This window comes from Rhipicephalus microplus, unplaced genomic scaffold (genome assembly GCF_043290135.1).
Source record: "Rhipicephalus microplus isolate Deutch F79 unplaced genomic scaffold, USDA_Rmic scaffold_12, whole genome shotgun sequence".
Lineage (NCBI taxonomy): Eukaryota > Metazoa > Arthropoda > Arachnida > Ixodida > Ixodidae > Rhipicephalus > Rhipicephalus microplus.
Window position 1 is genome coordinate 48,888,447 of NW_027464585.1, and position 12,655 is coordinate 48,901,101.

General features: G+C 45.3%; 1 long non-coding RNA gene across 1 annotated transcript in view; it reads right to left on the minus strand.

Annotated features, from left to right (window-relative positions):
• Positions 1-877: 877 nt before the first annotated feature.
• LOC142783758 (uncharacterized) overlaps positions 878-12,655 on the minus strand; it is a 45,650-nt gene continuing 33,872 nt past the window's right edge. The window contains exon 3 of the long non-coding RNA XR_012888446.1: positions 878-1,008. This is a non-coding gene — a long non-coding RNA (uncharacterized LOC142783758). The remainder of the gene's footprint in view (positions 1,009-12,655) is intronic.

Consider the following 12,655-nt stretch of genomic DNA (forward strand, 5'->3'; position numbering starts at 1 on the left):
TCAAGATTCCGCTGGGCTCTCTTTCTTGAAGCACACAGAAAGCAATGACACTGATTATGGCCCACTTCGAAGGGGAAAATAGAAGCCGTTGAGACATGCGCGCTTTTAATGGCTCAAAATGTCTCAAGAAGGTTGTCCGCGACAACGTTCATGCACTACTACTTTGTGTCCTTCTAAACACCGTTAATTTTTCACCTGCAAACTTGTGTCTATGTTTCAAGGAATTCTTAGCTCATTAAGTCACTTACAAATTAAAAAAAAACATTTTGAGAGCAAACGTTTGACCTGTTTTCTCGTCATTCAACTCTTTCAAAGAAAAAAAAAACTGTAAAAAATGCAGCTATACGACGTGCTCTGCTATCTCTAGCAAATGTTAAAAAAAGATGCCGGGGCAGTTTGTTCTGATGTGAGCCAAAACATGATTCAATTTCGCAGGTGCGCGAGCACACAGCAAGGTTGAACTCCACTTCGATGCCCGATGTTTCCAGCGATATTGAATACTCGCCCTAACTCAAATACTCGAGTAACGTCTCATGTTTGAATCCATGAGCACTGATAACACTTGTCTAAAGCAGCGGAGCGCGTGGCTGTGGATGCAGTTGGTGTTCGCAGCTGCTGCTTCACGCTAGCTACAAGCTTTCACTCATGCTAGAATTACACCATAAGAACCTAATACGATCATGACGGGGTCGCTATTGGCACATTTCGTCAGAAAATGGCAGCTGAAGCGGGTGCTCTAGGCAAGTGCGACTTCGTCTGTATACATATTTATGGTACCAGCTGCGGTCGGTGACTCAACGGAACGTAAGCAACTTCAGAGATATGAAATGGCACATTCCGTACACATGCGAGTAAAGGTGCACCCATACAGCTTTGACACTCAATTATTAGAGTCCCTGTACCTTCAGAACTCAACACAGCTGAAGAATGTTCAGGCCAGAGAAAGGAGTCTTACCCGAGATCGTTGTTCAGGACAGCCTCGACTTGGCGAATATCAACGCGCCGCTCCTGCGTATGGAAGAAATCACAACTTGAATGCAAAGGTCTGCTGTACGCACAAAACTCTCGCACAAAACGTAGAAATTAGCTCCACACGAAAAGTGTAAATTGAAAACGCCGGCGCAGGACTCCGACAACGTGTAACCGCCATCTTAACTTCCAGAATGAAAACAAACATGGCGCCTGCCAAACGTTTTTATGCGCACGCGCTGCTCTAATCCGGCGGGCCATTTGAACGCAATTGACGTAATAAAATGCATGGACATAACACTGCATTAAAGGTTACGTGAAACGTCTTAATGGGAACAGGTGCGAAGCCGAATCGGAGCACCATTTAGCGCGGCGCCAAAGAGGCACCGCACTTTTCCTTGCGCGCACGCCTACGCTCTCACGCACACAGAAGTAATGTATGTAGTGCACTATGAATGAGATCTAGCCGACATAGCAGTATTAACAGATGTAACATTCTCCTGCGATAGCCCTTCGGAGCTGCAGTATGTTAAAATAAATAACTAGTCATGCCAAGTGTAGGATATGGTATCAGAAGCAATTCTTATGTTAAGAAAGGGTAACAGGGGCGGTGCCAGGATTATTTTACCGGGGTCGGGGGGCAAGAACAAGTTTTGGGAAGCTCCAGCTAGCTCCCCGCACGGCGCCGCCCCAGAAGAAAAGTGGCCATAAAGATGACGTGCCGTGGCCAGGGACCAAACCTGCGACCTTCGAATAACGCGTCCAATAAGCTAACTGTAGCGACCAACTGAGCTATGTCCCCTTCCACTTCTTGGGCTATTTAAATATGCGTCTTTTATGTGGGAGCATCAGTCAGCACTGCCAGTAGTCATGACGGCGAGTGTGAAACACTTTTTTTTCTGCCTATGTGGCATCACGTATGTGATCTTATGAGCTGGCAACAGGGCAGTAATCGCTTATATACTATCTGAAGGCACAGAATCTCTCAGAAGGAGCCCTTTGCTATGAATGAAGGAAATATAAGCGTACATTTAAGGGCTAATTTTCTTTGTAAGACATTAGATGTAGCAATCATGCCAAGAAAAGTGTCAGGGATGTTATTAACGGTAATTATATGCTTGTGTGAAGAGTCCAGCAAATCTTTATAGTTTTTTTTCAGCTGATCCTGTTAAGGCAGTTATAAAATGTAATAAATAAGTCACAGAATCGCTGTCATTTATTGCTCCCGTCATTAAACTGTGCAAATGGTGACACAGCATACAAACACGCACACACGAAAATGTTCACACAGCATCAAGGTTTGTTTAACATTTGTAGCGTATGGCTAAAAAACTTATTATATCCGGTGAACTGGTATGGCTAGGGAATGCCATTAGAAGGCATGCTACAGGCAGTTTTCTGAGTGAAGTCTCAATAAGGGCAAAGACGCACAATACACGCAAGATTCATTTATTCCCGCTAAACATTTTCATATTGCCTTATTTATCAGGAGAACTTTCGATTTAGGGGCACTGAGTTGGGCACGTAGCAGTGTAGGTGTCTTGGTCACGTGACCAAACAAACCTTTGAAGCTGCAAGATGATCAACTACGTTGAGAGTATTGCTTGAAAAATAGTAACTAGTGACAGCAACATAAATTATATCTTATCAAAATGACAAAAATAAAGAACATGAACTATAATGACAAAGCTTAACATTGTTTTCGCAATTTCAGTAGGATCTTCATATTTAAATTCTGTTCGGAAGCCGCAAAAACCAGTAAATTGCACTGCCTGGAGGACAAGCCTCTGCAATGTGCAAAGGGGTTGTTAGAATTGCTGTATATAAGAGTTTCAGTCTGTCCGCAAACTCCTTTGTGTTAGCGTTATACCAGATGTCGTAGTCTTATATGTGAGAAGCCTAGATACTGGAAAGATCTATCGGGGCAAGATGAATCAGGTACCCAGTATCCTGTTCAATCCTTTGCATTTTGCATATATCAAAATAATGGGCAAGCTGAAACCCTCTCTAGTCTGAAACATTTGTGTAGGTGCACCATAATCTGTGCATAAAATTACAGCAAGTATAGTATTACTACACGCCCCTACTTTACTCTGCGCTTCTAACGTTGTAAATGGACTTAAATCTAAGCACTGGTGCTCATTCACAGCAATTACTGGAATTTAAAAGCTATCGAGCCGCTGCTCCCACCTATGCAGCATACCTCAGCACACAAGGTAAGCTGCCACAATACAGACTTCATAAGCACATAAACTTCATATTGACAAGGCCTCCCTTGTTTGCTGGTGTAGAATTATCTGTTATGCTTGCCTAGCACTGTCAGCTGTATGTGATCTATGAAAGACTTCATCGGCTCTGCACACACAAAATATTGATAAACGTGCTACCATACCATATAAAGACATAATGAATGCAAGGCTTTTCATTGCATTGAAGAAAAAAGAACAGGTACCACAAATATTGGTGCTTGTTACTGCAATCAATGCATAAAAAAGTAGAGATATGTTCATGGCACACAAGAACAGTTCGTTGTAGCAAACACACCCACACACTGATTAATGTGAAATCAAGGCAGTAGTTTAATTAGCTAGAACACTAACGTAAGGAAAATAGCATAGCTAGAGCTAAAATATGGCCACAAGTACTTCATTTTCAATTTTTGTGTAACGAATTCATTACTGCCTAGCACTAACTGTGCCCGAATGTTGGGGAACCTTCCCATTTGTGTAGAACCTTTCGATGAGTTTAGGCACAGAATATAAACAGCTAGATTTCACTCTCGAACTTACACATAGTCGTGTGTGCATGTGTGTTGTGTATGCACGTGTATCTATTGGGAATTTAGAGCGCAAAAAAAAACAAAACCAGATATTCACAATAACAAGAGACAAGGCGGGAGCTACTTTCATCTAAATTTGTTTAATGTTTTGCCCATAAATATATACAGAAACTGTCTGACAATGCATTTGAGTGTGTGTGCATGTGTTTTCCTGAAGACGTTTATGGGCAAAGCCTCAAATAATTTTGATGATAGTTGCGCCCATTCTGTATCCTGTTGTGAATGTTTTGTGCGAGTGCGCTTCTGTGTGCATGTTTATGCGTGCAATCGCTTGCGTTGTTGGGTTCGGCTGCATTCGTATATGTGTGAGTCAGGAAGCTGCGAGTCATAAAACAGTTTTTCCCCATAAAGTATGTGTTTTTCATTGCTACTTGCTTTCACAAGTTTGGGTTCTCCATACTTTGCAACAAAAACTGAATATTGCCAATTAGGTAGGTTAAGACCACTTTTAAAGAGCACGAGGTGGCTACTAAAGAATTTGCCTTGCACCTGCATGTTCGACAGCAAATGTCATCAAAAGACGACAGTCTTCTGTCTGGACAGAGTGAATAGAATAAAAAATTACTACGATGTTTTGCAAGAACATCGGTGAATGGGATTCAAAAGGTGCTGAGTGAGACATGATCGCAATCTGGCAGTAATCACAGAAAACGAAAGGATGGCCTCCGTTATAGTGAGCACGCACAATCTTGGAGGCCATATTTTGTAGATTTCAAGGTAGGCTGCACTGTATCGTCTTAGCGAAAAGTAGAAAACTCGCCTTTTCGTGCATGGCGTCCCATTATCAGTGCAGCGCAATAAACGCTAAAGTTCTTAGAATTACTTATGTATAACTTTTCTAGTATAAACAAACACACCGCAGAATATTGACGTGTTGATATTGCTACGTAGCTGACATATCAGTGGTCAGAAGACGACAACGAGGAAGTGGTCTGTCGGTTGTGCGTGCTGTCCTCCATTTTAGTCGACGCCATACGCATCAGTTTGAATATAGATTCTAAATAGACACGCCTCGTGTCATCTTACGTAACATCTTTGTGGTGGAGGTGCTGGGTACTTCCCCGTCTTCATCACGAAGCTCCGCAACGGCCGCATCATCATAGGTCCAACCATGTCACAGGTTGAACAACCATCGTCTTCACAACCTGCCCCGTCCGTGACTTCTACATACGTAGTTCTACCTCCTGCTCATGATCCCGGTGTATTTTCCGGTCAGGATGGCGTTGACGTCGACAAATGGATCAACCGGTACGAGCGGGTCAGCGCAAGCTATAGGTGGGACCCGACTCTTATGCTTGCCAATGTGCTTTTTTATCTCGATGGCCCACCGCGAGTGTGGTTCGAGACGCACGAAGCGGAGATTACAAACTGTGACTCATTTAAAGAGAAGATCCGCGACCTTTTTGGCGACACCGTTGGGCGGCAGATGGCAGCGCGGAATCAACTGGCGGCTCGTGCACAGACGTCGACGGAGTCGTACGTCGCGTACAGTCACGACGTCATCGCCCTATGTCGCCAGATTGACGAGCACATGAGTGAGTCTGAGAAAGCGGCCCATGTGCTGAAAGGCATAGCAGATGCCGCATTTAATCTTCTAGTTTACAACAACGTTGCCACCGTCGACGCCATCATTAAAGAGTGCCGGCGGTTCGAAGAAGCCAAGAGCCGCCGTATTACTCAGCGATTCACCCGGCTGCCCAACACGGCCGCAACCTCATCGTGTGAAGCCGCCCGCCAGTCTCCCACGTATGACAACGTCATACGCATTGTTCATCGGGAAATCGAAGCCGCCTGTCCGGCTCCTCTTCAGCCATCTGTTTTCGCAACGCTCGCCTCTGACCAACAACAGCCGTCAGTGGCGTTAATACAAGCTGTGGTGAGGCAAGAGTTTGCGAACCTCGGCCTTCCATCAGCATGTGCCTTGACGCCCTGAAGTCCCGTCTTACTCCCGAGGACACGCTCGCCGTTCGCCCCAACAATGCCCTTCCGTAACCCTTCGGAATGGCGAACACCTGACGACCGGCCTATTTGTTTTTCTGCCACCAGCCTGGGCACGTTTCTCGCTATTGCCGCCGCCGTTGGTAAAACCAGCCACGTCAGACTTTCTCTACCTCGACGCTCATGCAACCGGCAACTCCTCGACGTTCAGTCGCCGCACCCTTCAATTTCTATTCGTCGTCATCTTACGGGCCTTCCACTGACGCCCCTTTGCCCGGTCGCCGCTACCCTGATGGCCCTTCGTCCGGTCGCCGCAGCTCTCACTCCCCGTCGCCGCTACGTCGCCAATCCTGCTCTCCGCCACCTCGGCGCTTTTCCGCGCCGAGCTTCTCTGGACGATCGCAGCAGGAAAACTAGATATTGCAGCTTATAGAGGTGAAGCTGCAATATCATTGACGGCCGAAAATCCTCTACTGACGCTTCCCACGCACCATAGCCTGCTTGAAGTACAAGTCGACCATGTTCCTGTGACCTCCCTCATTGACACAGGTGCGCACCTGTCTATTATGAGCGCTTCTCTACGCTGCCACTTACAGAAGATTATGACGCCGTCTACGACGCAGGCAATACGTGTTGCCGATGGCGGTACTGTACCAGTAATCGGAATGTGCACTGCTCGTGTCAGCATTGCCGGTCGTCACGCCGTGGTCCTTTTTGCCGTGCTAGCCTGCTGCCCTCATGACCTCATACTTGGCCTTGATTTCCTTTCGGCACACTCGGCCTTGATTGTTCGTCTGGTAACCTCAGCCTTGATCTTCCAATCTTTGCCGACTACTCTGCCAAGCTACACCAGCCGCTTGAGCCCAAGCACTTTCGTTCGCCTGCCACCTCGAGCCGTCACGTATGTGTCTTTGTCATCGACCCCTCCCGTTCCTGACGGTGATTATATCGTTACGCCAATTACTGACGTTCGGCTGACGCGCAGTATTACTGTGCCCTATACCATCGCGACCATAGCGGATAACTGTGTGTTACTTCCGCTCCTTAACTTTGCTTTCACCCCTCAAGTGTTGCCCTGCAAGATGTCTCTAGCCCAGCTAACTGCCATAACAGAGGACGATGTCAGTGTTGTCGCTGTATCTGCTTTTGATCGAAGCGCCGTCTCACGGTCACCCAGCTCAGACGATGGTATTTTTCGAAACATGATTGGATTGGAGCTGTCGTCTCACCAAGCCGACGTTCTCTGCCAAGTTTTGGCCTCATACAGTGACATTTTCGACACCGACGATCGTCCCTTGGGCCATACTAAAATTGTCACTCACCGAATCAAAACTGGTGACTCTGCGCATATTCACCGTCGGTGGTACCGCGTGTCAGCGTTCGAGCGAGAAGTGATTCAGAAAGAAGTGGCCAAAATGCTCACGAAAAACGTAATCGAACCATAAACGAGCCCTTCGGCATCTCCCGTGGTATTAGTAAAAAAGAAAGACGGCTCATGGCGTTGCTGCGTTGATTATCGCCACCTCAACAAAATTACAAAAAAAGACGTGTACCCTCTGCCACGCATTGACGATGCCCTCGATTGCCTCTATGACGCCACCTTCTTTTCATCTCTCGACCTCCGATCTGGCTACTGGCAAATTGCTGTAGATGACATGGACCGAGAAAAGACCGCCTTCGTTACTCCTGACGGTCTTTACCAATTCAAGGTCATGCCATTCGGTCTCTGCAACGCTCCAGCGAACTTCTAGAGAATGATGGACACGCTCCCACAAGGATTTAAATGGTCGACATATTTGTGTTACCTGGACGACATGATCATTTTTTCACCTACCTTTGCAACCCACTTTGAACGCCTTTCGACCATTCTATCCATATTTCGACGGGCCGGCCTGCAGCTCAATTCCTCCAAGTGCCACTTCGGTCATCGTCAGACTACTGTATTGGGTCATCTTGTTGACGCTGCCGGCGTATGGCCAGACCCGGCGAAAGTACGCACTGTAACAAACTTCCCAGTCCCATGCTCTGTCCATGATGTTCGCAGTTTTGTGGGCCTCTGCTCCTACTTTCAATGGTTGGTGAAAAACTTTGCGGTGCTCACACGGCCACTCACCGACCTTTTCAAACAAGACGTCCCATTTTGTTGGGGCCCTCCTTAAGCTGACGCCTTCTCTCAGCTAATCACCGCTCTAACGACACCTCCTATTCTTGCACACTTCGACCCCGATGCTCCTACAGACGTGCGAACACACGCGAGTGGTCACGGAATTAGTGCAGTTTTGGCGCAAAATCAGCAGGGCAACGACCATGTAATCGCGTACGCAAGCCGTCTGCTTTCTAAGTCTGAACGCAATTATTCTATAACAGAACGGGAATTTCTCGCTCTTGTTTGGGCGCTTTCGAAATTCCGTCCTTACTTGTATGGCCGCCCTTTCCGTGTCCGTGTCAGTGGGCATGGCGATGTGAAATCAACTATGCTCACCAAGCCCGTCCTGTTTATTGCCCAGGTGCTGCTGATCGGTGGCGTGTTGTCTGGCTCCGCTGGACAGCCTCCATCGCCTCCGTTCCTTGGCTCAGCCTTCTTCTGGCTACCCGCTTCGCGCATGCCTGCTTCATCCTCCCCCCGAATCGAACCAACTTTTGATCACCTGGCCTATCAACCGTGTGAAAACTACGTGACGCTTCGGTCGACTACGTCACCAACGACAGCAGCTATAAAGCATGGTCTCCAACGCTTCTACTTCAGTGGGCATGGCGATGTGAAATCAACTATGCTCACCAAGCCCGTCCCAGGTGCTGCTGATTGGTGGCCTGTTGTCTGGCTCCGCTGGACAGCCTCCATCGCCTCCGTTCCTTGGCTCAGCCTTCTTCTGGCTACTCGCTTCGCGTATGCCTGCTTCATCCTCCCCCCGAATCGAACCAACTTTTGATCACCTGGCCTATCAACCATGTGAAAACTACGTGACGCTTCGGTCAACTACGTCACCAACGACAGCAGCTATAAAGCATGTTCTCCAACGCTTCTAATTCAGTGGGCATGACGATGTGAAATCAACTATGCTCACCAAGCCCGTCCTGTTTATTGCCCAGGTTGGTAGTTCCTACTGCTCGGTACGATCTAACAACAGGTTCCTTGTTATCCTGCCGTGCCCACGAACATGTATGACTATGGTGTATGACTGCCTTCTGGTTTGTAAACTCTTGCTCTGCGGAGATATTGAGACTAACCCTGGCCCGCATGCTGATACTTTAAAGCTCATTCTAGAAGGACAGGAAAAAATCTTTAACTCGATATCTGAAATGAATGCACAGTTGCTTGCATCAAACGAAGCTATAGCCGTACTTAACTCTCAAGTCACCGAAATAGCCAAGTCTCTTCAGAGCATGAAGTCTATACCCTCAAACATTGTTGCCTTGGATGACACGCTAACGCTTCTAAGTTCATCTGTTACCCAACACTCTGAAAAGCTTGTTGATCTTGAAGATCGCAGTCGGCGTTCAAACCTTGTGGTGTTTGGCATATCTGAAGTAGAGAATGAATCCGACGCTGATCTTCATACTCGAGTAATCAGCGAAGTATTTGATAAAAAGTTGGGTGTGAAATTTACCTCAACTGGCAGAATTCACAGACTTGGGAAAAAAGGTGTAAATCGTCCAGAGGGTGTAAGTCGTCCCGTAATTTTGTACTTGCAAGACTTTAACGAAAAAATGAATATCCTCAAAAACGCAAAGAAATTGAAAGGCACCAAGATATTCATAGAAAACGACTACTCTCGGCAAACGCTCCGAAAAAGGAAGTTGCTGCGGGAAAGTGCCAAACCAGATAAAGACAGCGGCAAAAACGTGTACCTTCTCAACGATAAGCTTCACATTGACAATGACGTGTACATTTGGGATGATGTGAAAAACGCGCGTGTCAAAATTTGTTCCACTGTTCGCCCCGAAGTCGGTACATGACAATCTACTGCCATCCCCCCGTATACTTTTTGTCTTTTGAACATCAGTGCAAGAAGCATTGTAGATAAAGCTAGTGAACTCGAATCTGTCCTGCTAACCCATGATCTTGACGTGACCGTAATATCGGAGACTTGGCTTCATGATGGGATACCCGATTCTGATATTGTTCCCCCTTCCCACAACATTCATAGGCGGGACAGGCCTTCGCACGGCAGAGGCGTTGCTGTTGTTCTTAGGTGTAACGTAAGTGCTGATCCGTTAGATCAGATTGACGGCCATGAAAGTTTATGCCTGCGTATAAGCTGTAATGGCAAGTCATTTATTTTAATTGCGGTTTACAGGGCGCCTTGTGCTGATTACTCCTTCTTGACTAAACTATATGATCATATAATCAGATTCTCTAAAAGTAACATTATTATTGCCGGAGATTTCAACCTTCCAAATATTATCTGGCCCTCTTTATCTTCCCCCTCTTCCGATGAACACTTGGTTTTCGACATTATGCTTGCATGCAATCTTAACCAAGCCGTAAACATTCCTACGCGAGTACAAGAAAATTCTTCTTCAATTCTTGATTTTGTGTTTTACAGTGCCACCTTGTCTGAAACAGATGTTGCAGTGGTAGACGGTTTGTCTGATCATAAAATTGTAATCTTTACGTGTCAACTGGGTAGACGATTAGGGCATGATTCCGACAAAAAAACTGTAAAAGACTTCAGTAGGTCTAACGACGACAGTGTTCTTGATTATTTAGACTTTGAACTCGACAACTTCGCCGATAACGATGTTAACTTACTATGGGACAAGTTCCAAACAATATGCCATTTCTGCATCGATAACTTTATTCCCGTGAAAACGAAGAAGGTGTGCCGCGCAAACCCGTGGATCAATCGCGATATCATTCATTTAGTACGCAAGATCAAAAGGTTGAAAAAACGCAAGGTAAACAATTCGTTATCCAGTACCCTGCGCCAAACACTAGTGGATAAAATTCGTGCGAGTAAGCAATTTTTCTATTCTACCACCTTGCCTAATTTTATTAAAACTAATCCTTCAAAATTCGGGCGTCACCTAAATGCGAGAGGGCGTGACGACATTATTAGCATAATAATAGGAAATCAAACTATAACCGATAAACAGCTCATTGCGAATGAATATAAATGTTTCTTTCAATCCGTTTATTCTGATTCAGTGCCTTGTAATGATATTGGAGAGATACGTAATGTAACCGGACTGAAGTCTGACTTTATCAGTTATGAAGGAATAGTTGCAATGTTACTTAATCTTAAATTGAAATCCTCTGTAGGCCCTGATAAGATTCCAAACATGTTTCTCTATCGGTATGCTGAATCCATAGCTAAATTTCTAGTTCTTATATTCCGTCTTTCCTTTTCTGAAGGTGTTGTCCCCGCCAAGTGGCGTATTGCACGTACAGTTCCTGTTTTTAAAACTGGCGATCAAGCCATCGTTACTAACTATCGCCCTATTTCGCTTCTCAATTCCTGCAGCAAACTCATGAAGCATATTATTTCCAACTACCTGGTCGCCTTTTTAAATTCCCGCAATATTTTAACACCCTTCCAGCATGGTTTCCGTAAGGGCCTATCTACTACCACTCAACTCGTTTCTATTGTGCATACCTTTTCTTCAGTTCTCGACAAGTCCGGCCAAGTTGACGCAGTATTCCTAGATCTAAGCAAAGCATTCGACAGGGCTTCGCATTCAGGTCTTCTCTATAAACTTAATACACTTAATGTCCCGCATCTTCTAATAAAGTGGATTGCCTCATACCTTGAACATAGAAAACAATTTGTTGATGTCGGTGGTCACGTTTCAGATCTTGGATCAGTTAACTCCGGAGTGCCTCAGGGAAGTGTCCTGGGGCCTTTATTATTTCTGGTATATATAAACGACATAACCTCTTGTGTGCACGAAAGCGTTGCTATTCGTTTATTTGCGGACGACTGTCTTCTGTACAGAGCTGTTGAATCAACTAATGACCAAATTACCCTCAACGACAGCCTGAATTTAATATCTAATTGGTGCGACACTTGGGGAATGAAGCTTAACCAAACTAAAACGGTGTACATGCGCATAACTAGTAAAAAATGTCCTCTTATGTTCAATTACTCTGTAAAGGGAGTCGAAATTTCTCAAACCAATAGCTTCAAATATCTCGGCTTAACATTTACAAATAATCTAACCTGGTCAATGCATATCGACAAAATCTGTGCATCAACTCGGCGTAAGCTCGGCCTCTTACGTCACAAACTAAAAAAATCCCCCTCCCATGTGAAACTTCTTGCATATAACACGCTAATCAGGCCTCGTCTTGAATACGCGTGTATCGTTTGGGACCCGTTCACTAAAAAAGACATTAACAAACTTGAACAAATTCAGAGGCTGGCTGTACGATTCATATATAATCGTTACCGCCGACATGACTCGCCTACTTCTTCAATGCAAACAAACAACATCATGACCTTACAGAGCCGCCATAAAATAACAAGACTAAAATTTCTTTATCAGCTTTGGAACCGTAAACTTGCACTCGACCCCGCTCCTTATCTAAACTTTTTGCCCCATAGACCCACCAGGAACTTTCACCCTTTTAAATTTAACTCGATTTTTGCACGCACAAACATACTCAAAAATTCCTTTTTCCCGCGCACCATAAGTGATTGGAATGCCTTACCATCTGAAACCTTCTTATCAAATAATGTTCTTCAGTTGTTTAACCAGCTCACAGAATAAATTTGTAACGGTGCTTTTATCCTGTGATTGGTTTTCCATATCTAGTTGTGTAAAATCTGTGCTACGCTACTGTTATGATCATTGCTGCCTTGCTTCGTTATTGCCATATGTCTGAAATATGCACTGATTAGTCCTCTCCTGTTCTCTGGTGTTTTCTTCGATTGTTCATTGCTTATTTCTTCTTGCTCTCAATTTGTA